We start from the raw sequence: 24,988 nt of genomic DNA on the forward strand, positions 1-24,988 counted from the left end.
AGATTAGATTTAGTACCAAACACTTGATCCTTTTCTTGTTGGACTCCAGATATCTTTGAAGGGAAGATCCCCACTGGTAACCTCTCATTAAATTGACATCACTATAAATCTATAGTTTCAGATATCATTTTAAAGTCAGCTATGAATCAGCTTAATTATCACCCAGATCTTAACTCTTAATTCGATAAATGTTCTATTGAAATCCAAATAAGCCAGTTTAGAGCATTTCCATAATCCACCAGGCTAGAATACTTATTTCAACATGATTTTGAAGTACTCAGCTCTAAGTGAACCCATTTTAGCTCCTAATGATTGCCAGTTTCTTTTTCAATGCTCATGAACCTTACTCCATTTAAGAATCTTGACAGATGATTAATTTTGAGTTTATCAGTCTGTGCTATTTTTTTCTTTATGAAAATGAGAGCAACATTTTATCTTAAATATTTATCAAGTGTTTTCTATGTGCATAATCCTCTTCTAAGCATATGAAGATAAAAAACACATCCATTTACTCTATAGAGCCACATCCTTTGTTTACCTAAATAATAAGTAGCCTGTTGAATATTTGGACCTGCATAAGATATATTCAATGATGATAATGATGATGACAATAGCTGCCATTTTTATAGCTCTTCAAGGTCTGCAAAATACTTTCACATTTATTATTTAATTTTATCTTCACAAAAACCCTGTGTGATGAAAGCTATTATTATCCCCATTTTATAGATGAGGAAACTGAGGCTGAGAGTCTAAGTAACTTCCCCTAGGTTATAAGCTAAGAAAGAATCCAAGGTTGAATTTCACTCAATTTCTTGATTCCTAATCCACTGCTCCACATTAGCTGCTTCATAAATAAAGTAAATGAACATCAATCTCCCTAAGCAAATCACCTCACCAACCTCTGGCCAAACTTACACACTAAAATTTTCTGCTTTACCATTTCCTTGAAACTTAGTAATTCTTAAACCCTTACTTTCTAATGCTTCTGTCCTATAATTTACGATTGTTTAAATTTTATAAGTTTCAAAGGTATAAGCGGAAGTAGGAATCCTTTCCTAGCTTAAAGATATTTTTGTTATGTTTGTTTTGTCCCTGATATGTTTAAAAGACTCTTTACTCCTCATTTTAGGAAATGAAAATGCAGCTAAGATTGTTATTTTCATGTAATGTTTAAAATGAGGGAGACTTAAAAGGCCCAGCAGCATAAGACTAAGTAAACTCCATAAAAATCACACAATCACCTTAGATATGAGAGCAAGGATACCCCACTCACAAAAGGCCAAAATATGAGCACAACAGAAATGAAAAGTATATTTCTATGATTCCTTTATGACATGTATTGGGATTTAATATCAATACCCAAGAATCATAGAATTTTTTTTTTATTTTGAAGTACATTAGAGACTACATAACTCAATGCTTTCATTGTTTGTACTTTTAGACGATGGATATGTTTGACCCGGAAGCCTTTTTCTATTTTATTATGGAGGAATATCAGTTATTATGAGTAACTGTAGTGAGCCTCTCTTTGTGTATACATATTTAAAATGATAGAGACTGAGCCTTTTTATTTATATTAAATATTTCCAAATTATATAAGAAAACTTAACATTCCCTTTTTTAAAAATTGACATCAAAATTCTCTCCCTCTCTCTCAACTCTTCCTTTTCCTTGAGAAAGTACATCATGGGCCCTTTGGAATTGCTTTGGATCATTGTTGTGATCAGAGTAGTTACGTTTTTCACAGTTGATCATCCTTATAGTATTGCTGTTGCTATGTACAATATTCTCTTTATTCTGCTTGCTTCACTTCGCAAAAGTTCGTGCAAGTCTGTTTTCCCAAAACTGCTCATCATTTCTTATAGCACAATAGTATCCCGTCACAATTATATACCACAACTTGTTTAGCCATTCCCTAGTTGAAGAGAATTCCCTTGATTTCAAATTCTTTGCCAATGAAAAAGAGCCACTATAAATATTTTTGTCCAAACAGGTCCTTTTCCCCTTTTCTTGGATCTCTTTGGGATACAGACTTAGTAGGGCTATTACTGGATCAAAGAGTGGGCACATTTTTATGACCCTTTGGGCACAGCTCCAAATTGTTCTCCTGAATAGTTGGACTAGTTCCAAACTCCACCGACAGTTTTTTAGTGTTTCATTTTTTTACGTCCTTTACATTATTTGTCATTTTCCTTTTCTGCCATGTTAGCCAGTCTGATGGGTGTGAGGGGGGTACCTTAGTTGTTTTAGTGTGAATTTCTCTAATCAGAAATATTTAGAGTATTTTTATGTTACTATTAAGAGTTGATTTCTTTTTTTCTAAAAGTTACCTTGCTATATACTTTTTTTGATTGTCATACTAATCTTTTTTTAATTAGATTTTTTTTTTAGTTTTAGTTTACAACACTTAGTTTTACATGTTCTTGAGTATCAAATTTTCTTCCCTTCCTTTCCCTCCCCTCCCCCTCCCCCCCAAGATGGCATGCAGTCTGATACAGATTCTACATAAACCTTCACATTAAACTTATTTACAAAATAGTCAAGTTGCAAAGAAGACTCATGACTAATGGAATGGATCATGAGAGAGAAGAAACAAAACCAAAAAAAAGAGGAAAAAAAAAGAGAGCAAATAGTTTGCCTCAATCTGCATTCAGACTCCACACTTCTTTCTCCGGATATAGCTAACTTTTTCCCATCATAAGTCCTTTGGAGATGTCTTTGAGTCTTGTACTACTGAGGATAGCCGAGTCTATCAAAGTTAGTCATCACAGAATCAATATGTCTGTGGTTGTATACAATGTTCTCCTGGTTCTGCTCCCCTCACTCAGCATCATATCATGTAGGTCTTTCAAGGTTATTATGAAATCTGTATCTTCGCCATTTCTTATAGCATAATAGTATTCCATTACATTCATATACCACAACTTGTTCGGCCACTCCCAAATTGATGGCCATCCCCTTGATTTCCAATTCTTTGCCACCACAAAAACAGCAGCTATAAATATTTTTGTACATACAGGTCCCTTTTCCACTTGTGTAATCTCTTTGGGGTATAGCCCTAGAAGTGGTATTGCTGGGTCAAAGGGTATGCACATTTTTATAGCCCTTTGGCCATAGTTCCAAATCGCTTTCCAAAATGGCTGGATCTGTTCACAACTCCACCAGCAGTATAACAGTGTTCCAATTTTCCCACATCATCTCCAGCATTTATCATTTTCCTGTTTTGTCATGTTAGCCAATCTGACAGGAGAGATGTGGCACCTAAGAGTTGTTTTGATTTGTATTTCTGTAATCGATAGAGATTTAGAGCATTTTTTCATATGCATATATGATATCTTTATTCATTTACTGCACTTACTGATATGCTTTCTAGTGTTTTTAATAGGAATGGATGTTGTATTTTTTCTGCATCTATTGAGATAAATCATATGATTTCTGCTACTTTTGTTGTTTATATGATCAATGAAGCTGATAGTTCTCCTAATACCAAACCAGCCTTGCATTCCTGGAATAAATCCTACCTAGTCATAGTATATTATTCTCATGATAATTTGCTGTAATCTTTTTGCTAATATTTTCTTTAATTTTTTGCATCTGTATTCATTAGGGAAATTGGTCTATAATTTTCTTTCTCTGTTTTGACTCTACCTGGTTTGGATATTAGTACCATATTTGTATCATAAAAAGAATTTGGTAGGACTCCTTCTTCACCTATTTTCCCAAATAGTCTATATAGTACTAGAATTAGTTGTTCTTTAAATGTTCGGTACACTTTGCTTGTAAATCCATCTAGCTCTAGTGATTTTTTTCCTAGAGAGTTTATTGATGGCTTTAATGATGGCTAATGTTTAATTTCTTTTTCTGAGATGGGGTTATTTAAGTATTTTACATTCTCTTCTGTTAATCTAGGCAATTTATATTTTTGTAAATATTCATTCATTTCTCTAAGATTGTCAAATTTATGGGCATAAAATTGGGCAAAATAGTTCCTAATTATTGTTTTAATTTCCTTTTCATTAGTTGTGAATTTACCCTTTTCATTTTTGATACTGATAATTTGGTTTCCTTCTTTCTTTTTTTAATGAAATTAACCAAAGATTTATCTATATTATTTTTTTTTCATAAAACCAGCTCTTGGTTTTATTTATTAGTTCAATAGTTTTCTTAATTTCAATTTTATTAATCTCTCCTTTGCTTATCAGAATTTCTAATTTGGTACTTAATTGGGGATTTTTAATTTATTCTTATTCTAGCTTTTTCAGCTGCATGCTCAATTCATCGATCTTCTCTTTCTCCATTTTATTCATGTAAGCATTCGGAGATATAAAACTTCCCTGAGGAACTGCTTTTGCTGCATCCCGTAAGTTTTCATAAGTTGTTGCATTATTGTCATTATCTTGGATGAAGTTATTGATTGTTTCTACGATTTGTTGTTTGATGCACTCATTCTTTAGGATTAGACTATTTAGTTTCCAATTAATTTTTCATCTATTTTTCTGTGGCCCTTTATTACATATAATTTTATTGCATCATGATCTGAAAAGGATACATTTAATATTTCTTCCTTTCTGCATTGGATTGTGATGTTTTTATACTCTAGTATTTGGTCAATTTTTGTGTAGGTACCATTTACCACTGAGAAAAAGGTATATTCCTTTCTATATCCCATTTAGTTTGCTCCAGAGGTCTAACATATATAACTTTTCTAAAATTCCATTCACCTACTTTATTTTTTTATTGTTTATTTTGAGGTTAGATTTATCTAGTTCAGATAGGGGGAGATTGAAGTCCTTCACTACTATAGTTTTGCTATTTCTTCCTGTAACTCCCTTAACTTCTTCTCCAAGAATTTGGATGCTATACCACTTGGTGCATATATGTTTAGTAATGATATTACTTCATTGTCCGCGGTACCTTTTAGCAGGATATAGTTTCCTTCCTTTTCTCTTTTAATTAGACCTATTTTTGCTTCTGCTTTGTCTGAGATTAGGGTTATTACCCCTGTTTTTTGTTTACTACAGCTGAAGCATAATATATTCTACTCCAGCCTTTTACCTTTACCCTTTGTGTTTTCCCCTGTTTCTTTCTGGCTACTTTCAATATATTCTCCATGCTCTGATGATTCTGGAATTTGGCTCGAACATTCCTTGGCATTTTCAATTTGAGATCTCTTTTAGGAGATGATCAGTATATTCTTTTGATGATTATTTTACTCTCTGATTCTAGGACTTCAGGGAAGCTTTCCTTGATGCTTTCTTGCAAAATGCTGTCCAGGCTCTTTTTTCATCATGGCTGTCAGATAGACCAATAAGTCTTAAATTATCTTTCCTGGATCTATTTTCAACTTCACTTGTTTGTCCAATGAGGTATTTTATGTTTTCTTCTATTTTTTTTTCATTCTTTTGATTTTGTTTGACTGATTCTTAGTGTCTCATAGAGTCATTAGCTTCCACTTGTCCAATTATCATTTTTAACAAATTGTTTTCTTCAGTTGGCTTTTGTACCTCCTTTCTCATTTGGCCAATTCTATCTTTTAAAGAGTTGTTTTCTTTAATGTACTTCCCCTCTCCCCCCAATTTTGTCAATTGTATTTTTAAAGTAAGTTTTCCATTTTTCTTCTACCTCTCTAATTTGACTTTTAAAATCCTTCTAGAGCTCTTCCAAGGTTTTTTTGGGCTTTAGACCAGTTCATATTCCCCTTTGAGGTTTCAAATGTGGTATAGTGACAATGATGTCCTCTTGTGAATTTGTGTTTTGATCTTCCCTGTTCCCATAATAAGAATCTATGGTCTTTGATTTTCTATGTTGCTTCTTGCTCATTGTGTTTGCCCTTTTTCCTGGCTTTTAAAGTTGATCTCTGCTTCTGGGGCACAGGAGGCACTGTCCCATACTTCTTGTGCTTGAGGCTAGGGGGTGGTTATTAGCTTTTTGTGCTGGGGCCTCAGGTTCTGGCAGCTGGAGGCTGTAGAGGTTGTAGCTTACCTAATGGTGAGCTGGAGCTGGTGGTGTTGGCTGGTGTGTACAGATGCCACATGGGGTTTTACTGTTTCCCCAGGGTTACATTGAAGCTCACAGGTTGAGATGTGGGGGTGGAGGTGGTCTGGCCACTGGAAGTCACCTCCTCCCCAGTGGCTGCACTACAGCAGGAGTAGGATGGTGGATGCCTGTCCACCACACAAGTGGTAGTTCTCTGGGCTTTTGTCTGCCAGTTGCCTTGTCTCTGCGCAGTCACGTGGGGGTCCTGGTATTGGCTTTTGCCCACTCCACCACCCTGGGGCTCAGGATCTCCTGCTGGTTTGGTGAGGTAGGGCTTGCCGCTGGGTTGCTGGGATGCCTCCCATTCTGCACTGGTCCCCTTCAGCCATAGCAAGAGAGACCTTTTCTGTTAATTCCCCTAACCTCACAAGCTAAAAAAACTGCTGCACCCCATCCTTCTGCTGGCTTCACTGTTCCAGGAGTTTTCCTGGGGCTGTATTTTCTGGGTTTTTTAAAGTTAGTAAGGAAGAGAGACAGCAACTTACTGATTACTTTGCCATCTTAGCTCCTGGCAGTCCTTTTATTCTGTTTTTAAGGTATTATTTTTCATCAGTATTTTTTGTCCTTCCTTTATGAAGATATTGACTCTATTCCAAAGATTTTCTTGCATCACTCTCATTTCTTTTTCTAATTTTTCTTCTACCTCTCTTACCTGATTTTCAAAAATCATTTTTGAGCTCTTCCAGGAATTCTTTTTTGAGAATGAAACCAGTCCATTTTTTCTCTTCGAGGCTTTAAATATAGCAGTTTCAACTTTGTTGTCTTCAGAGTTTGTATTTTGGTCTTTTCTGTCCCCAAAGTTACCACTTTTCTATGGTCAGGATCTTTTATGTTGTTGTTCTTTGTTCATTTTTCCAGCCTGTTTCTTGACTTTTAACTTTATATTAAAGTTGCACTCTGATCCCAGGGTGGAAAGAACACTGTTCCAAGCTTCAGGTTTTTTTGTGAACCTATTTTCATAGCTAGTTCTGGGAGTATGTAGGTTTTGAGTTCTTCCAAGGGGGTATGATAAAATGTGGGGCCTTTTTTACTACTCTCCTGGCCTGTTCTCTTGTCTGTGAGTGCACACACAGTTTCCACCACGGAACTGAGACCAGAGTCCTTGTTCCCCTGAGGCTGCAACATCTGTTGTGCTAGTGTTCCCAGGGATCTGAGTATGAGCTGGGATCTGAGTATGGGCAATAAAACAGAGGTCTGCACACAGTACCAGCAAAGGAACCCCTGTAATCTCCTTCTGAACTGTCGTCTGAACTCTTTACCACTTTTGGGTTGAGCACTAGAAGCTGCCACTGCTGACACTCTCTTGATTCAGTCATCTCCAAGATCTGCTGCTGGTTTGCTATGGCCAGGCTTATGCTGAGGCAGCCTGGGTTGGACTGTGTTCCACTTTCACCCCAGTGTGGCAGAACATTCCTGCCAAGTTTTTAAGTTGTCTTAGACTGGAAAATTGTTTCACCACATGCTTTTGGGGGTTTTGCTACTCCAGAATTCATTTTGAGGAATCATTTAAAGTTGTTGGGAGGGGAATGTTGGGAGACCTCAGCTGAGTTCTTTTTCTACTCTACCATTTTGGCTTCATCCCTGGAAGACCCAAAGTCAATTATGTTGACAGTGATAATCTAAAAACATACTAGTAAACATGATCACAGGGAAATTTAGTTCTACTCGAATTATGAAGAAAAAAAAATATTGAGCTGTGTAGCTATATTCAGTTTCAAAAATTCTTGGAAATTCAAATGTACATGTATTTTTGATCTTTTAAGATATCTCCTAAAATAAGAAGAAAAAAGAGAAATACTAAGTATTCTGGAAAAGTAAAAAGTGATATAACATTTTATGTTATTTTGGGTAAGGATATCATAGACCTTTCCTTTTAATAAATTGCAGTGTTTCTCTGAAAAGAACCTCCATAATGTTTGATATGTGTGAAAAATATACTTGGAAAAGAATCTTAAGTTTCAGTGACTTTGATTTGCAGTGTAACAGGTTAACGTCCATGACCAAATATCTCCTTTGAAACTTGAGAGAATATCAGAAGCTCAATTTTGTAAGAGATCTTAGAAGCCAACTAGTCCAGCCAAAATGTCATAAAAGCCCAGGTAATTCTCCACAAAATGCCCCTATTGACAAGATAAGCAATCTTCAGAACTTATGTCCATTCTGAGTAGTAGGTAATACAGCGGACAGAGGGGTGGGCTTGGAGTCCAGATGACTCACGTTCATGTTCCTACGTTCAGATTTGTCCTCAGACATTCCCTAGCTGTGTGGCCTTAGGTAAGTCACTTAACCTTGTGTGTTTCATTTCCCCATCTGTAAAATGATCTGGAGAAGGAAATGGCAAACCACTTTAGTATCTTTGCCAAGAAAATCCCAAATGGATTCACAAAAAGTGAAACAATTGAAAATTACTCGACAACTGAATGTCCATTCTGCCACTTTTTTCCCTAAAGAAATATGTTATGAGAACATCTCAAATTATTTCCAAGCAATGCCCCAATATAGTAATTTAGTTATAGAGAAATCACCATGTGTGAGCATTATAATGCAATATGAAAACTTTATATTCTAACTGAATTGTTGAGTAAAATTTTTATGTTGATTTATTTAATAGAGAATTGTTTCGCAGAATCTATGTTTTGTGTGCATATTTATTTCATTGTTTCAGAACCAGATTAAAAAAAAAGTAATGAGAGTTTTATTGACCATCCTTTTCTATCCTTTATTGTAATGGTGCTTTCATATATGTGGTAGGCATTTTCTTCTACACAAGAGGCCTTGAAACAAAGAACCCACTTGTAACTCTTATTGGAATCTTATCATCAACTTCTAGACTACAAAGTTGTCCAAGTTGTCACTAGGGGTTTCATGATGCCAATCAATTGCATTTCTGAATTAACAACAAATGGAAAGTTGTCTTTGATAGCTCTTTTATAGCTGGATACAGCTGGAGAAAAATCAACTGCCAAGGGAACTTAATTTTCTTTATCATCAATTTGACATTGGTTAACAGATGGCTTCTGGATAGGATGGTAGTCTTCTTAATGTTTCTCTTTATATAGTGCAGCAAATATCCTTGGTTAATAGCCTGATTATTAAATTTGATTCTTTCCCAACAGCATCCTTCATCCTTATAGAAACTTTACATCTTACGAGCAAAGTCTGTAAAGAACATGGACTTCATTCTTTGAAACAGCAGTCAGTTGGAACAGAAGGAAGTGTACCAAATTGTGTGTAAAAACATTGAATTTGTCACTGACTTCAAATCCTTTTGTTACAATGTTCCCAGAATTCAAAATTTATCTACAATAAAGAGAAGTTAAAAAATATAAAAAATTGTGAAGAGAACAACTACATCAGAAGAAACCACTCTATTTCTTTGAGAATGAATGCAATATTTGAGTACTATTTGAAGAAAACAGGGAAAGAAGTGCCATTTTGACCAAGGAAGAGATGAATTAAAACCACTCATAATGAATATGCCTTAGAAACGCATGCTACCACCTATGGGAAACCTGTAGTGTTTTTATAGGAATACATTTTTGCTTTGCTAGCGTTTTGAGAAATTAGGATTTAAAGAGGAGATGGTGACATCAGCAACAGTGTCATATAACGTTGATGAAAATATATGACCAGTTTAAAGGAGATTAGGCACGATAGCTTTCTTCAAATTTATGAGTTTGTCACATAAGGAGAGATTTGACTTATTCTTGATAGCTGAATAAAGGAGACGGAAGATCAAAGTATATAAGTTACAATGATGTAACTTTGTGTTCAATATCATTAATGGAGATGCCCCAAAGTGGAACGGGTTGCTTCTTTTTTATTATACATTTTATTTATTTAATTTATTTTTGCCAGAACAAATTCTTCTTGAATGTGGTAAATGAAGATCTAGAAAAATATCAGAAATACCTGCACATTCTCTTCCTGCTCCAGACCAAAACCAAACCAAATAAAACAAAACAAAACAAAAAGCAGTCTCCTCAATTACCCTGAGATGCCTTTGAGTGCACTGTTCCCAATTCTAGGTATCTCCCTTGGGATCTGAGAAGACTTCAGTATATCTTACGAAGTCCTGAATACAATTTCCAGAAACTTACATCTACGCAGAGTCAACACCAGTACGTAAAGTTCTTTTTTTTCTTTTTCCCTTCCCTTTTTTTCTTTTTTCTTTTCTTATATTTAATTTATTTATTTCCAACTTTCAACACCTACCTCCACAAGCTTCAAATTCTCTCCTCCTCCCTTCCCCCTTCCCTCCCCAAGACAGCATGCAATCCGACGTGGGCTCCACACACACACTCCTACATTGCACTTACTCCTACATACGCACCCTCCACATTAGCCACATTGCAATTAGAACCAAAAGGGAGAAAACATGAGAAAGAAAACAAAACAAAACAAAATACAAAAGAGTCTGCTTTGCTCTGCATTCTGACTCCACAGTTCTTTCTTTGGATGTGGATGGCACCCTCCATCACGAGTCCCCTGGAAAAGCCCTAGGAAAATCCCTTGCATTGCTGAGAAGAGCCTAGTTCATCAAAATCAGTCCTCGCATACCATGGCTGCCACTGTGTGCAATGTTGTCTTGGTTCTGCTCACTTCACTCAGCATCAGTTCATATAAGTCTTTGCAGGTTTTCCTGAAGTCTGCCTACTCACCATTTCTTATAGCACAATGGTATTCCATTATATTCATATACCACAACTTGTTCAACCATTCTCAATTGATGGGCATCCCCTCAACCTCCAGTTCTTGGCCACTACAAAGAGAGCTGCTATAAACATTTTTGTACATGTGGGTCCTTTCCCCATTTTTATGATCTCTGCATGTCTGCTTTAGTCCCAAGATTTTATGAATAAAAACTCCATGTTAACAAAAATTAAAGAGAAACAACCTGCAATGGATGGCATTGGTTTCTTATTGCTTGAACTGTTAAGAGAAAATACTGACATTCATTCTATGATACTAGGAATTTCAAATTAGATATTCTTTAAATAAAGACATTGCTTTTGAGATAATTTGACTTCATAAAACTTATTACCTTAATCCTGAGTAAACCTAATAAAATAACCATTTCAATGACAGAAACTTTGTTGTTCCTGTAATAAAAGTGGCAAAATATTACTCACTGAAACTCTTATCAGTTATGTGTACACTTTCAGACTAAGTGTCTTTATACTTTGCATTCTATCTCTTTTCGTCAATTAGTTTTTTAATGATAGAATGTCTAGGGAGGAAGAGGAAGGGAAAGACATTTCAAATCACCTGCCTGCTCTCCTGCAAGTGACAAAATGTGTCATCTTATTCCTACTTTAAGTGCCCTAAGTAGAATCCAAAAGTGGGCTCTATGGAATCTGAAAGATTTCAGTATGCTGCTTTTGCCATTTTGACAGAGGAAGAGCTGAATTAAAACTACTCATAATGAATATATCTTAGAAACTCATGCTACCACCTATGGGAAATGAAAATTCTAAGTAATTAAACTAGAATGGGGAAATTACTTTTGCCAAGTATGCAAGGAAATGGAAACCTGTAAACGATTCTTAACACTATTAACACTGTCAGAAAGAAAGTCCACTTGGGGAAAGTTACAAGTTCCTAGAAAATCCTTGAGAAAATATGGATTAAACATGGCAACAAAGAGGCTCAGATGGAAACATTATGAGACTTATTTCAAGCAGGAAATTTAAATAGGGTGAAATTCCCTGTCTATGATAATTAATTGAATTTGAGCTATATATGACAACTTATGGTATTTTAAAATATTCTTTTCTTTGATTCCCCTACATTCAACTCCATTTTCCTCCCTGACCTTTTCATTATATTGAATTTGGTTCCATTTGAGGTAATCCTAGGATGATCAATTTTAAAGGTATAAGTGAACTTAGATGGTATCTAATTCAATCCATTTGAAGAACTGGAGTAGGCTCATGGGGTTTTTGTTGGTTTTGCTTTCTTCTTCCCCACCCCCACCCTGATTAAGAATAAGTAACTAAGTTTAAGTTTCCTATCTACATCTGGTATCCCTCACATTTTCTAGTATTCTGTTGCAATCAGGAAGGATTTTAAAATTCCTTTTAAAGAAAGGCATTCCTAAATATTTTTGATAGGACTGAGGAATAAAGCAAAAAGGAGTAAAGAGAGCTGACTAGATGCCAAGTGCTAGCTAGAAATGATTTTTTTTAAAGGTGTTTTATTTATTTTTAGTTTACCACACACGGTTCTACATAGTTTTGAGTTCCAGTTTTTCTCCCCTCCCTCCCCCCTCCCTCCCCAAGACGGCATGAAGTCTCATATAACTGTCATGTATAACTTCGCATTTAATTAATTTATGCTCTAGTCAAGTCGTGGAGAAGAATTTTGACCAATGGAATGAATCATGAGAAAGAAGAAACAGAACCAAAAAACAAAAAAAAAAAAACAAAAAAAAAACAAAAAAAAAAACAAAAAAAAAACCCCAAAAACAAAAACAAAAGAGAAGCAGAAAAGGCGAGCATGTAGTGTGCCTCAGTCTGTATTCAAACTTCGCAGTTCTTTCTCTGAATGAAGATAGCATTCTCCATCGTGAGTCCCCTGGAGTTGTCCTTGCCCCTTTAGATTGCTGAGAGAAGCGCAGTATGTCAGGGTTGGTCCTCACGGAATCCACATATCTGTGGCTGTGCACAACGTTCTCCTGGCTCTGCTCCGCTCACTCAGCATTATGTCGTGTAGGTTTTTCCAGGTTGTTATGAAGTCTGCGTCATCCCCATTTCTTATGGCACAATGGTATTCCATCACCTTCATATACCACAGCTTGTTCAGCCATTCCCCAATTGATGGGCATCCCTTTGCTTTCCAATTCTTGGCTACCACAAAGAGAGCTGCTATAAATTTTCTTGTACATATGGGTCCTTTTCCCGCTTGCGTGATTTCTTTGGGATACAACCCTAGAAGTGGTATTACTGGGTCAAAGGGTATGAACATTTCTATAGCCCTTTGGGCATAGTTCCACACCGCCCTCCAAAATGGCTGGATCAGCTCACAACTCCACCAGCAATGCAACAATGTTCCAATTTCCCCACATCCTTTCCAGCATTTATCATTCTCCTGATTTGTTATTTTAGCCAATCTGACAGGAGAGATGTGGTATCTAAGAGTTGTTTTGATTTGCATTTCTCTAATCAGCAGCGATCCAGAGCATTTTTTCATATGCCTGTAGATAGCTTTAATTTCTTCCTCTGAAAACTGCCTGTTCATATCCTTTGACCATTTCTCAATTGGGGAATGGCTTGTATTCCTATATATTTGGCTAAGCTCCCTGTATATTTTAGAGATGAGGCCTTAATCAGAGATACTAGTTGCAAAGATTTTCTCCCAATTTTCTGCTTCCCTCCCAATTCTTGTTGCATTGGCTTTTTTTGTACAAAAACATTTCAATTTGACATAATCAAAATTATCCATTTTGCATTTTGTAATGCTCTCTATCTCTTGTTGGGTCATGAATTCTTTACTTTTCCACAAATCTGATAAGTAAACTATTCCTTGCTTTCCCAAATTACTTAGAGTATCAACTTTTACTCCTAAATCATGAACCCATTTTGACTTTATTTTGGTATATGGTGTAAGATATTGGTCTATGCCCAGTTTTTGCCCTGCCATTTTCCAATTTTCCCAACAGTTTTTGTGAAATAGTGAATTATTAGCCCAGAAACTGGCTTCTTTGGGTTTATCAAAGAGTAGATTGCTAAGCTTGTTGATTTCACCTACTTGTGTACCTATCCTATTCCACTGATCCACACCCCTGTTTCTTAACCAGTACCAGGCAGTTTTGATGACTGCTGCTGTGTAGTACAGTTTAATATCTGGTGTGGCTAAACCACCATCTCTAGCATGTCTTTTCATTAATATCCTAGATACTCTAGACCTCTTGTTTTTCCAAATGAATTTTGTTATTATTTTGTTCAGCTCAGTAAAAAAATTTTTTGGTAGTTCGATTGGTATGGCACTGAATAGATAGATTAATTTAGGTAGAATTGTCATTTTTATTATATTAGCTCGGCCTAACCATGAGCAAGTGATATTTCTCCATTTATTTAGATCTGATTTTATTCGCATGAAAAGTGTTTCATAGTTATGTTCATATAGGCCCTGGGTTTGTCTTGGCAAATAGACTCCCAAATATTTTATAGTGCCTTCAGTAACTTTGAATGGAATTTCTCTTTCTATCTCTTGCTGTTGGGCTTTGTCAGTAATGTATAGGAATGCTGAGGATTTATGTGGGTTTATTTTATATCCTGCAACTTTGCTAAAGTTGTTTATTATTTCAAGTAGTTTTTTACTTGATTCTCTAGGATTCTCTAGATAAATCATCATATCATCTGCAAAAAGTGATAATTTAGTTTCTTCTTTTCCTATTCTAATTCCTTCAATTTCTTTTTCTTCTCTTATTGCTACAGCTAATGTTTCTAGAACCAAATTGAATAATAGGGGTGATAATGGACATCCTTGTTTCACCCCTGATCTTATTGGGAATGCATCTAGTTTATCCCCATTACAAATAATGCTTGTTGATGGTTTTAGGTAGATGCTATTTATAATTTTGAGGAAGGTTCCCCTTATTCCTATGCTTTCTAGTGTTTTAATAGGAATGGGTGTTGTACTTTGTCAAAGGCTTTTTCTGCGTCTATTGAGATGATCATATGGTTTCTGCTAGTTTTGTTGTTGATATGGTCAATTATGCTAATAGTTTTCCTAATATTGAACCAGCCTTGCATTCCTGGAATAAATCCTACCTGGTCATGGTGTATTATTCTCGTAATGAGTTGCTGCAATCTTTTTGCTAATATTTTATTTAAAATTTTTGCATCAATATTCATTAGAGAAATTGGTCTATAATTTTCTTTCTCTGTTTTAACTCTACCTGGTTTGGGTATTAGTACCATATTTGTGTCATAAAAAGAATTTGGTAGGACTCCTTCTTCACCTATTTTCCCAAATAGTCTACAAAGTATTGGAATTAGTTGTTCTTTAAATGTTTGATAGAATTCACATGTAAAACCATCTGGCCCTGGAGATTTTTTCCTAGGGAGTTCATTGATGGCCTGCTCAATTTCTTTTTCTGATATGGGGTCATTAAGAAATTTCACTTCCTTCTCTGTTAGTCTGGGCAGTTTATGTTTTTGTAGATATTCATCCATATCTCTAAGGTTGTCAAATTTATGGGCATACAGTTGGGCAAAATAATTCCTAATTATTGTTTTGATTTCCTCTTCATTAGAGGTGACCTCACCCTTTTCATTTTTGATACTGGTAATTTGATTTTCTTCTTTCTTTTTTTTAATCAAATTGGCCAAAGGTTTGTCAATTTTATTGGTTTTTTCATAAAACCAGCTCTTTGTTTTATTTATTAATTCAATAGTTTTCTTGGTTTCAATTTTATTAATCTCTCCTTTGATTTTCAGTATTTCTAATTTGGTATTTAATTGGGGGTTTTCAATTTGCTCTTTTTCTAGCTTTTTCAGCTGTATGCCCAGATCATTGATCTCCTCTTTCCCTATTTTATTCATGTAGGCATTTAGAGATATAAAACTCCCCCTAAGAACTGCTTTTGCTGCATCCCATAAGTTTTGGTATGTTGTTTCATTATTGTCATTCTCTTGAATGAAATTATTAATTGTTTCTCTGATTTGATCTTTGGCCCACTCACTCTTTAGAATTAAATTATTTAGTTTCCAATTAGTTTTTAGCTTATTTTTCCATGGTACTTTATTAAAAATGATTCTTATTGCATCATGATCTGAAAAGGATGCATTGACTACTTCTGCTTTCTGCACTGGATTGTGAGGTTTTTATGCCCTAGTACATGGTCAATTTTTGAGTATGTGCCATGTACTTTTGAGAAGAAAGTATATTCCTTTTTATCCCCGTTCAGTTTTCTCCAGAGGTCTATCATATGTGCCTTTTCTAAAATTCTGTTTACCTCCTTAACTTTTGTCTTATTTATTTTGAGGTTAGATTTATCAAGTTCAGAAAGGGGGAAGTTGAGGTCTCCCAATATTATAGTTTTGCTGTCTATTTCTTCCTGTAACTCCCTTAACCTCTCCTCTAAGAATTTGTATGCCTTACCGCTTGGTGCATATATGTTAAGCAATGATATTGCTTCATTGTTTATGATGCCTTTTAGCAGGATATAATGTCCTTCCTTATCTCTTTTAATTAGATCTATCTTTACTTTTGCTTTGTCTGAGATTAGGATTGCTACACCTGCTTTTTTTACTTTAGCTGAGGCACAATATATTTTACTCCAGCCTTTTACCTTAACCCTATGTGTATCCCCCTGTTTCAGATGCGTTTCTTGTAAACAGCATATTGTAGGATCATGGTTTTTAATCCATTCTGCTATCTGCTTCTGTTTTGTGAGCATGTTCATCCCCTGCACGTTCAGGGTTATGATTTCTATCTGTGTCTTTTTCTCCATCCTAATTCCCCCTGTTTATGTTTTTATTTCTCCCTTTCCCCTTCTCCTCCCCAAGAAAGTTTTGCTTTTGACCGCCGCTTTCCTCAGTTAACCCTCCCTCTTTATTCCCCTCCCTTATCTTACTGGTACCCACTTGCTACTTCTCCTCTTCCTTCTGCCCTCCCCCCTCCCTTTTTCCCCCCTTTCCCTCCCACTTCCCGTAGGACAAGTTAGATTTCTAAATTTATCAGAGTATGTTATTCCCTTCTTGAACTAGATCAGATGACAGTAAAGCTCAAATACTGCTCTTCTCCCTCCCTTCTTTCCCTCTACTATAATATGTTTTTTTGCCACTTCCTTTGGTGTAATTTACCCTTTTCTACAACCTCCTTACCACTTCCCTGATAGCCCTCCCTTTATATCTCTTATTTATATTTATATCTTTACATCAGTTAATTTATACAGGCATTCACAACCTATGTATATCCCTTTCATTTGTCATAATAGTTGTACCATTCACAAGAATGACTTATATATGTATATGCATATATATATACATACATATATACATATATATATATATATATATGTACATAAAAAACATACATAAGATGATATAATCCCACATAAAGATGTAAACAACCTAAGCTTATTGGTTAATGAAGTTTGTGGGGTTTTTCCCCCTGGTTACCTTTTTATGTCTCTCTTGAGGTTTGTATTTGGAGATCAAATTTTCCATTGAGTTCTGGCCTTTTCATCAGGAAGGTCTGGAATTCCCTTATTTCATTGAATGTCCATCGCCTTGCCTGGAAAATTATGCTTAGTTTTGCTGGGTAGTTGATCCTTGGTTGTAGTCCCAGCTCCTTTGCCCTTCGGAATATCATATTCCAATTTCTCCTGTCTTTTAATGTGGAAGCTGAGAGATGCTGCGTGATCCTGACTGTAGTTCCACGATATTTGAATTGCTTCTTTTTGGCTGCTTGCAGTATTTTCTCCTTAAGTTTATAGCTATGAAATTTGGCTATTATATTTCTTGGTGTTTTCAGCTTGGGATCTCTTTCAGGGGGTGATCGGTGAATTCTTTCAATGACTATTTTGCCCTCTGGTTCTAGGACCTCTGGGCAGTTGTCTTTGATAATTTCTTCGAAGATACTGTCAAGGCTCCTTTTTTCATCGTGGATTTCCGGTAGACCAATAACTCTCAAATTGTCTCTCCTGGATCTATTTTCCAGGTCAGTTGTTTTGCCAATCAGATATTTCACATTTTTTTCTATTTTTTCATTCTTTACGTTTTGTTTTATTACTTCTTGATGCCTCATAGATTCATTAGCTTCTACTTGCTCAAGTCTAATTTTAAATGAGTTAGTGTTTACATTTTGCTTTTGAGCCTCCATTTTCAGTTGATTGATTTCACCTCTCAGGGTGTCCTTTTCTCTCTCTAGATTCTGAATCTCCATAGCCATTTCGCCAATCTTATTCTTTAGGGACTTGATTTCGTCAGTGGATTTTTTCTCCCTTTTTTCCATTTTTTCCATATTTTCTTTTAGCTCCCTAATTTGGTTTTTAAAATCCTCTTTTAGCTCTTCCAGCAGTGCTTTTTGGGCTGGAGACCAGATCATATTAGCTTTTGAGGTGTCTGATGTATCTACCGTGTCATTGCTATCTTCTTCTATGTCGATATTTTGATCCTGCCTGTCTCCATAAAAAGAATCTATTGTCCTCGGTTTTTTTGTGTTCTTCTTCATGTTGGTTTGCCTTTTGCTGGCTTTACAATGAATTTCTATCTGTGGATCTCAGGGCTTTCTGTCCCAGCTTTCTTATTCTGGGGGTTGTGAGTCTAGAATTATAACCTTCAGTTTCCTGAGGTGTGGGGGAGGGGTCTGGCTCCCTGGCGTCTCACTCCCTGTGGGTGCTCTCCAGCACTTGTTTTTCAGCAATGGTCTCAACTGTTTGTTGTTTGAGCTGATGACTGGCGCTTCCCCTGGGGGAGCAAGATTACGTCTGGACTCCTGGCTTGGCCCCCTGCCGTCTCTTCCCCTCTGGGACTAATGAGCTTCTAGTATTTGTCCTGTGAAGCCCCGCTACTCTCTCCTCTGTTTCAGTTCTCTTTTTTTTTTTTCCCGAGGAATTCTCTGGGTGAGGGGGGGAGGGGTTAGAGCCATTTACCTGGCAATTGAGTCTTCCGGAAGTTCAAGAAGTGAGTTCCTGGGTTTTGCAAGCGCCAGGGCTGGGTGTTTTCGCGGCTGGTGGCGTTGCGCTGCCTCTCGTCGCTCCCACAGACTGCCATCCTGTGTTGGGAGGCCTGGGGATCTCTGCCGGTTTCGGGCGCCCAGCTTTCTCCCAGCCCGTCTCCCACGTGGATTTCCCGGCCGGCCGCTTCTGCCTTGGTCTGGAGCAGCTCCGCACCGAGCACTCTCCGAGCCTGCAGGTTCATTCCTCCGGCCTTTCAGACTCTCCCGGCTCGGAAATTTGCCCCACGCAGACTGCTCGCGGTTTCTGACTCTCTCAAATCTGCTCAAATTCTCTTTTTTATGGGAATCTGACAGACCTTGTGAGAGAGCTCCGGTAAGACGCTGCCTTCATGCTGCCATCTTGGCTCCGCCCCCTAGAAATGATTTTTTAAAGCATGCTTTTTTTTCTATCTAAAACTTACTGACAATTTTTGGTGAGACATTTAAAATTAAAAAAAATGTTGTATTGGAGAAAATAGCTTTGCCTCTAAGTTCAAAATTTGAAACATTTTACTTGGCTGCAGCAAGAAATCTATGGAGTATCCATACAAAATTTTTATGGTAGTGATTAAATGGCCACCCCAAGAGATGTCATGCTTTACAGACACCACTTACTCACCCAAAAGTGTAAAGCACATAAGATCAAAATTTGCTGTTTTGTCATGTGGCCATGGGGTGGTTTCTTTCACATCTTGGTTTAAGTAAATGCTGGCATTATTTTTGATGAAATTATTCCTATTGTGTGTATGCAAAATGAAAAAAAAAGGAACAAAAGCTGTTTTCAAAGAGAAAAGATTGAAGGCAAAGGAGAAGAATGGAGCTTTGTTAGTTCAAAGGAAAAAAATGCTTGTTTGATCCCTGATTTGTATACACTATAGAACTTGATATATAAAACCAATATACTACTTCTTAATCATGTCCCATTCAAAACCAAGTATTTTCCAATTATTCCTTTAATTTGTCACGTATCCCGAGATTTAACATTTCATTTTCCAGGGCTAAAGCTATTTCATTGGGACTGAATTAGATATACCCATATCATTTGCCTCAAGTGCAATTAGTATGACCACTGTTCAATGTTATCCAGTTTGTAGAATAATGACGAAGAAACTTCAGGGAAAAATAAAGATGCATTAAGCTCAAGATGTAACAATTAGTTCTACTTTCTAATGAAGATGCAAAAAAGCACATCATCAATATAAGGAATTCTTATGCCAGTTCTTATTGCAAATTTTTCAAACAATGCCTCGAACAGAAATTCAATCAGATGTTAAATTTGGATCCAAATAGAACTTGAGGTTTTGTCTTTTTTTCTTTTAAAGGCAATAATCCTTTGGAATAGTTCAGCTGTTGCTAACATGTTACTAATAGTACTCCTGGCTTCACATAATAACCTGGGCTTCTGCTCAAGTGCTGATTAGCCCAGTAAGGGAGGTTCTCCAAATAAACCTAAATCCATTTTCAGTCACGTCTAGTCTTGCACCCTCCATTCTTCTTTTTAGCATTAGAAGACAATAGGTTGAGTTGGCAGATATTGTTTATGGACCCCTGAGGTTGTTTTTACCAGTTCAATCTCAGTTTTATTGAATTTTTGATAACAGGGATAGGATTGGCTGGGATAGCTGAAAGTTCTGTACTGGATGTCTTCTTAGTTTCCTGTTTATCATGTTCAATCAAATCAAGAGAGCCGAAATCTTCACTCGTCTCACCCTTCTCTTTTGTTTTGGTTTTCTTGGGACTCTCTTCTTTATGAGACGAAGATTTCCTTTTGACTCCTGCTATAGGATTTGGTATTTTTGGTGCTGTGTTTTCTGAAGGTCTTGGTTGTTGGTTTACCAGATGTGTTGAGGGAACAACTCTGGAGACGTTGGTGGTGGTGAACTGGCTAGCTGTGTAGCAGTGTGAGGAATGCTTTCGCTTGAAGTACCCCCTGAGCTTTCCTTGGAATTTACTTGTGGCACAGAAACCTCAATTGCTTGAATATTGGTCACAGATGCTGCTGTTACAGCTAGAGCAAGACTGTTTCCGCCCTGAGAGCTGCCAGGACTATTCAATAGACTGGTCTTTCTTTATAGTGCTGGTGGGAGGAAGTACAGAGATGCTGTTATCACCATCCATAGAGAAGTCTAGGCTGCTATCATTCAGAGCTGTCAATCGAACTTCTGATGAATGCTTTTTTTTTTTTTTTTGAAGCTCGTGATTAGGCAGGAGTTGAGGAAGCTGCCTTTCTTTTACACACATTGCTGCAATTTTCATATCCACCTCAAACATCTTGCTTTTTATTGCTTTCCTATAAATTGTATCCATGAAAGACTGAATGTCATGTTAAGGTCAGCACTGAGGTTGTCAGAGTTTGTTTGTGTGTTTGTTTTAATCACTAATTCAATGACCCACATTGTACGAAATTCTCCCTTGTCAGGATTTCCCTTGGGTGCTGGAAATGACTGAGGATTCACATGAACCAGTGTAATAAATTCATTCTCCTCCAAACTTCCAACTGGATTCAGATTTTGGATTCCACCAAGCCTGCCCATTCTAATCACTGCTTTTCTGTTAGTGCACTTACTAGAAGAAACATATAATGCTTGTACTTTTGAAGGAAGTTGGGAGCTTCACAACATTTGGACCATTCAGCCTTACTCAACAAAATTTCCTCTGTGACAACAAGACTTTGTTTAAATTCCTAAACCATGACTACCCATGTAGGAAAGGACACATTGTATGTAGAATTTTGTTGTGGGTATGCTGGTGTAGTTATAGGAATAAGATGGTACCTATGACTGAAGTTTACCCTTGGGTCCCATATGGGCAAATTAAGATTGCATTCTTCAGGTTGTTTTAATAGTGCTGGATTTAGCCGTTCTCATTTAGAAAATACCAAGAAAAAATTATGTGCAAGAGTTGGTGCTATTGCATTTGGATAAAACTGGCAAGTTCTTCCTACTAGCATTGCCCAGGAAACACCACCAAGGAAACCTAATAGATTGGAATAGATATTTAGCCCAAAGTTTTATAGCTTTCAGCATTTACCTGAAGTTGAAAATGTTTGGTACTAGAGGTGAGATTTTGTCAGTTACCCTGCAACCATTAAGACTCGTTATGGATCTAATACCTAAATGTTTTAACAGACAGTCATCATATAGGTTCAAATCTTCAGGAATAGTCTGCAGTGCTAATCTTGCAAACAAAATATCTATCTCTACTCCATGAAAATATAGCTTCATAATTGATAGAAATACCTCTACAACAGCCTTTCTTCCTGAAGCTTCAACTTTTTTATAGAATGAGGTGAAAAAGTCACTTCGATCAGCATGTCTTGGTACAACACCCATGCATCAATATCAACACCTTTTGTATGCATTCCTCATCTGTGGGATCCAAATGTAATTTTTTTTCCTCCAACATTTTCAGTCACAGACTGTGGAATATTTCTTGCTTCCACTTATTTCCTGCATCCATTCTTTTACTGCATTATCTAATTTTCCCCAACTTAAAATCCATTTGAGGTAAAAGCTCTTGGGACTACAGCTCATATTGGTTAGAGTTTTGAATTCAGGTACAGCTGTCTGATGGATCATTAAGTCAGTACCCCACCACTGGAGAGAGAAGCCACAAGCTATTCAAAGGGAATGTGATCCTGAACTGTTATAGGAGGAGGTCTGTATCTGAGCTGCAGTTCCTCTTCCTCTTCAAAAATCCCACAGGGCTTTAGGGTTTCATGTGTGAGTACGCAGTGTGTCTCTTCAGGGACCACTAAACTGATGGGAGATGTAATGCCATAATGCTTCTGTGACAGTTGTGTTTGTTGTAATCCCTCAGTTGGAACTGGAAATGATATGGTCCCTCAAGCCAGCACCAGCCAGTCACTTCTCCCCCTGCTTCCCTCCCCCCACCCCGCCCCCACTGCAGCCCACTCTGGGCTCAATCTGCTGATGTTGCCTGACTCCAGCCCTACTCCTTCGCCCCCGCTCTTTTCTTTACGTGCTTCTTCTTCCTCTTCATCTTAACCTAGCAGTAGGTCACTTTACATAGTATTTAAAGGTTTTCATAGCATGTAACACTCATTTTCTCATTTGAGTCTCACAGCTCATCAGCTCTTGTGATATAAATATTACGTCCATTTTGCACTTGGGGAACTGAGATTCAGTGAAATGATTTCCCCAAGGGTAATAATAGTGATACCTGACATTTATATACTTCTTACTTTGTAGCAGGCACTGTGCTAAGAGCTTTACAATTATTTTCTAATTTGTTCTCACAACTCTGGGAAGGAGGCGCTATCATAAACCCAGTGGTGGGTGGGATTCAGCTGGTTTGTCCCGGTTCCGTAGTACCTAATTTTAAGTTGAGTTTGGTGAACGGTTTCTTGGCTAGGGCGGGGCCTGTACCCACCCCATTAGCTGCAGGGATGGCGCCTCAGCTCTGTGGAGCTCATGGAGAACGAGTTGTTAATTCATTTGAATCCCACCATGGCACTAACCCCATTTTACAAATCAGAAAACTGAGGTGAAGAGAGATTAAGTGATTTGCCCAGGATCATACAGTTAGTAAGTGTCTGAGGCCAGATTTGAACTCTAGTCTTCCTGACTCTAGGCCCAACTCTCTAACTGTCATACCACCTTGATCCCTGTAAGAATCACTGAACCAATTTGAACCCAGGCCTCCCTGCCTGTAGGAAATCTAGTGTTCTCTCGACTCCAAATACTATCCAATTTTTATTGGTAGTTTCCATCTTCTTTTCTTCTTGTGCTTCTCTCAGTGACAATAGGCTACAGAAAAAACTGAGTCTTGTGTAATTGTGTACAATTAATTTAGATTCAGAGAAGGGAAATGTGGGGTGATAAAATAACCAATCAGTCTTTTCAATGTGGTGAATCATTCATTCCCTTCATTGGGAGATCTTTGTGTCATGGCAGAAAGAGGACTGCATGATGTTATCAGAATATCTAGATTTAAATTCTTACTTGACCACTTACTAGCCACTTTGCCATTGCCAATTAACCTCTCTCTCACATTCATACTTTCAATGGTCATCAATTAAGCCCCTAGGGGCAGATAGCTGGTACAATGGTTAGAGCACTGGGCCTGGAATCCAGGAAGAATTCTCCCTGAGTTCAAATCTGGCCTGGGACATTGACAGGCCGTGTGAACCTGCACAAGTCCCTTAATCCTGAATGCCTCGGTTTGCTTATATGTAAAATGAGCTAGAGAAGGAAATGGTAAACCATTCCAGAAAGGGTCAGGAAGAGTCAGACACAACTGTGGAATGACCGAACAATGACAAGAAGCACCTACTATGTACAAAGTACTGCAGTTAGAATGGGAAAGGATTAAGACACAGACTGTGCCTTCACAGAGTTTATAATATAACAAGAGGCATAACACATGGGCATAGACATAAAATGTTCTGCCAAAAGATGTAATTCTCTTCATTTTTTCAAGGATTCATGATTTTATTATTTAGTGTATCTTCTCCATTAAAGCAGATCACAACTCACCTACTCCTTAGTAAATCTTCATAAGTTTCTTTCAAAAAAAAAAGCCTGCCCTTTACCTTTCTGGTGATGTGACTCTGAATTTAGCTAGACTGATTTTCAGATAATAGGCATACCTTAATGGTCCCTGATTAAAACTTTTAAAATTGGGCAGCATCTGAAAAAACTTGCTGTTCTTACCCCAGAAGAATGAAAATCGTTTGTGAGGAAGAACTCATTTATGTTATTATTTTATCTTTATTAAACTAAATGATTCCATGTACATAGAAGGAATTTTATTCAATTGAATTTGAAAAGCTAAGGTCATCTTTATGCCATCATGAGGGTGGATGACTTTAGTGGGATAAAGAAATAAACGTTTAAGGGCCTATAAGAAGTCTGGCACTGTATTAAGCACTTTGCAAATATTAGCTCATTTAATTCTCACAACTCTGAGGGATAGGTGCTATTACTATCCTCATTTTACCACTGAAGAAACTGAGGCAGATCAAAGTTAAGTTGCTTGGCTAGGGTCACATAACTACTAAGTGTCTAAGAGTGACTTCAAACTCAGGGCTCCCTGACTCGATGCCCAGCTCTCTATCCACTGGACCACCCAACCACCCAGCCCTTTTGGAGGAAATTTACAACAGTGCCAAAACTATGATGCAGCATTGATATATATATATATATATATATATATATATATATATATATATATATATATATATATGTGTGTGTGTGTGTGTGTGTGTGTGTGTGTGTGTGTGTGTGTGTGTGTGTGTATACATATACATATATATACACAT

General features: G+C 37.0%; 1 pseudogene; it reads right to left on the reverse strand.

Annotated features, from left to right (window-relative positions):
- Positions 1-6,040: 6,040 nt before the first annotated feature.
- LOC118829921 lies at positions 6,041-23,739 on the reverse strand (annotated as a pseudogene).
- Positions 23,740-24,988: the final 1,249 nt, after the last annotated feature.

This window comes from Trichosurus vulpecula, chromosome 8 (assembly GCF_011100635.1).
Source record: "Trichosurus vulpecula isolate mTriVul1 chromosome 8, mTriVul1.pri, whole genome shotgun sequence".
Taxonomy (NCBI): Eukaryota; Metazoa; Chordata; class Mammalia; order Diprotodontia; family Phalangeridae; genus Trichosurus; species Trichosurus vulpecula.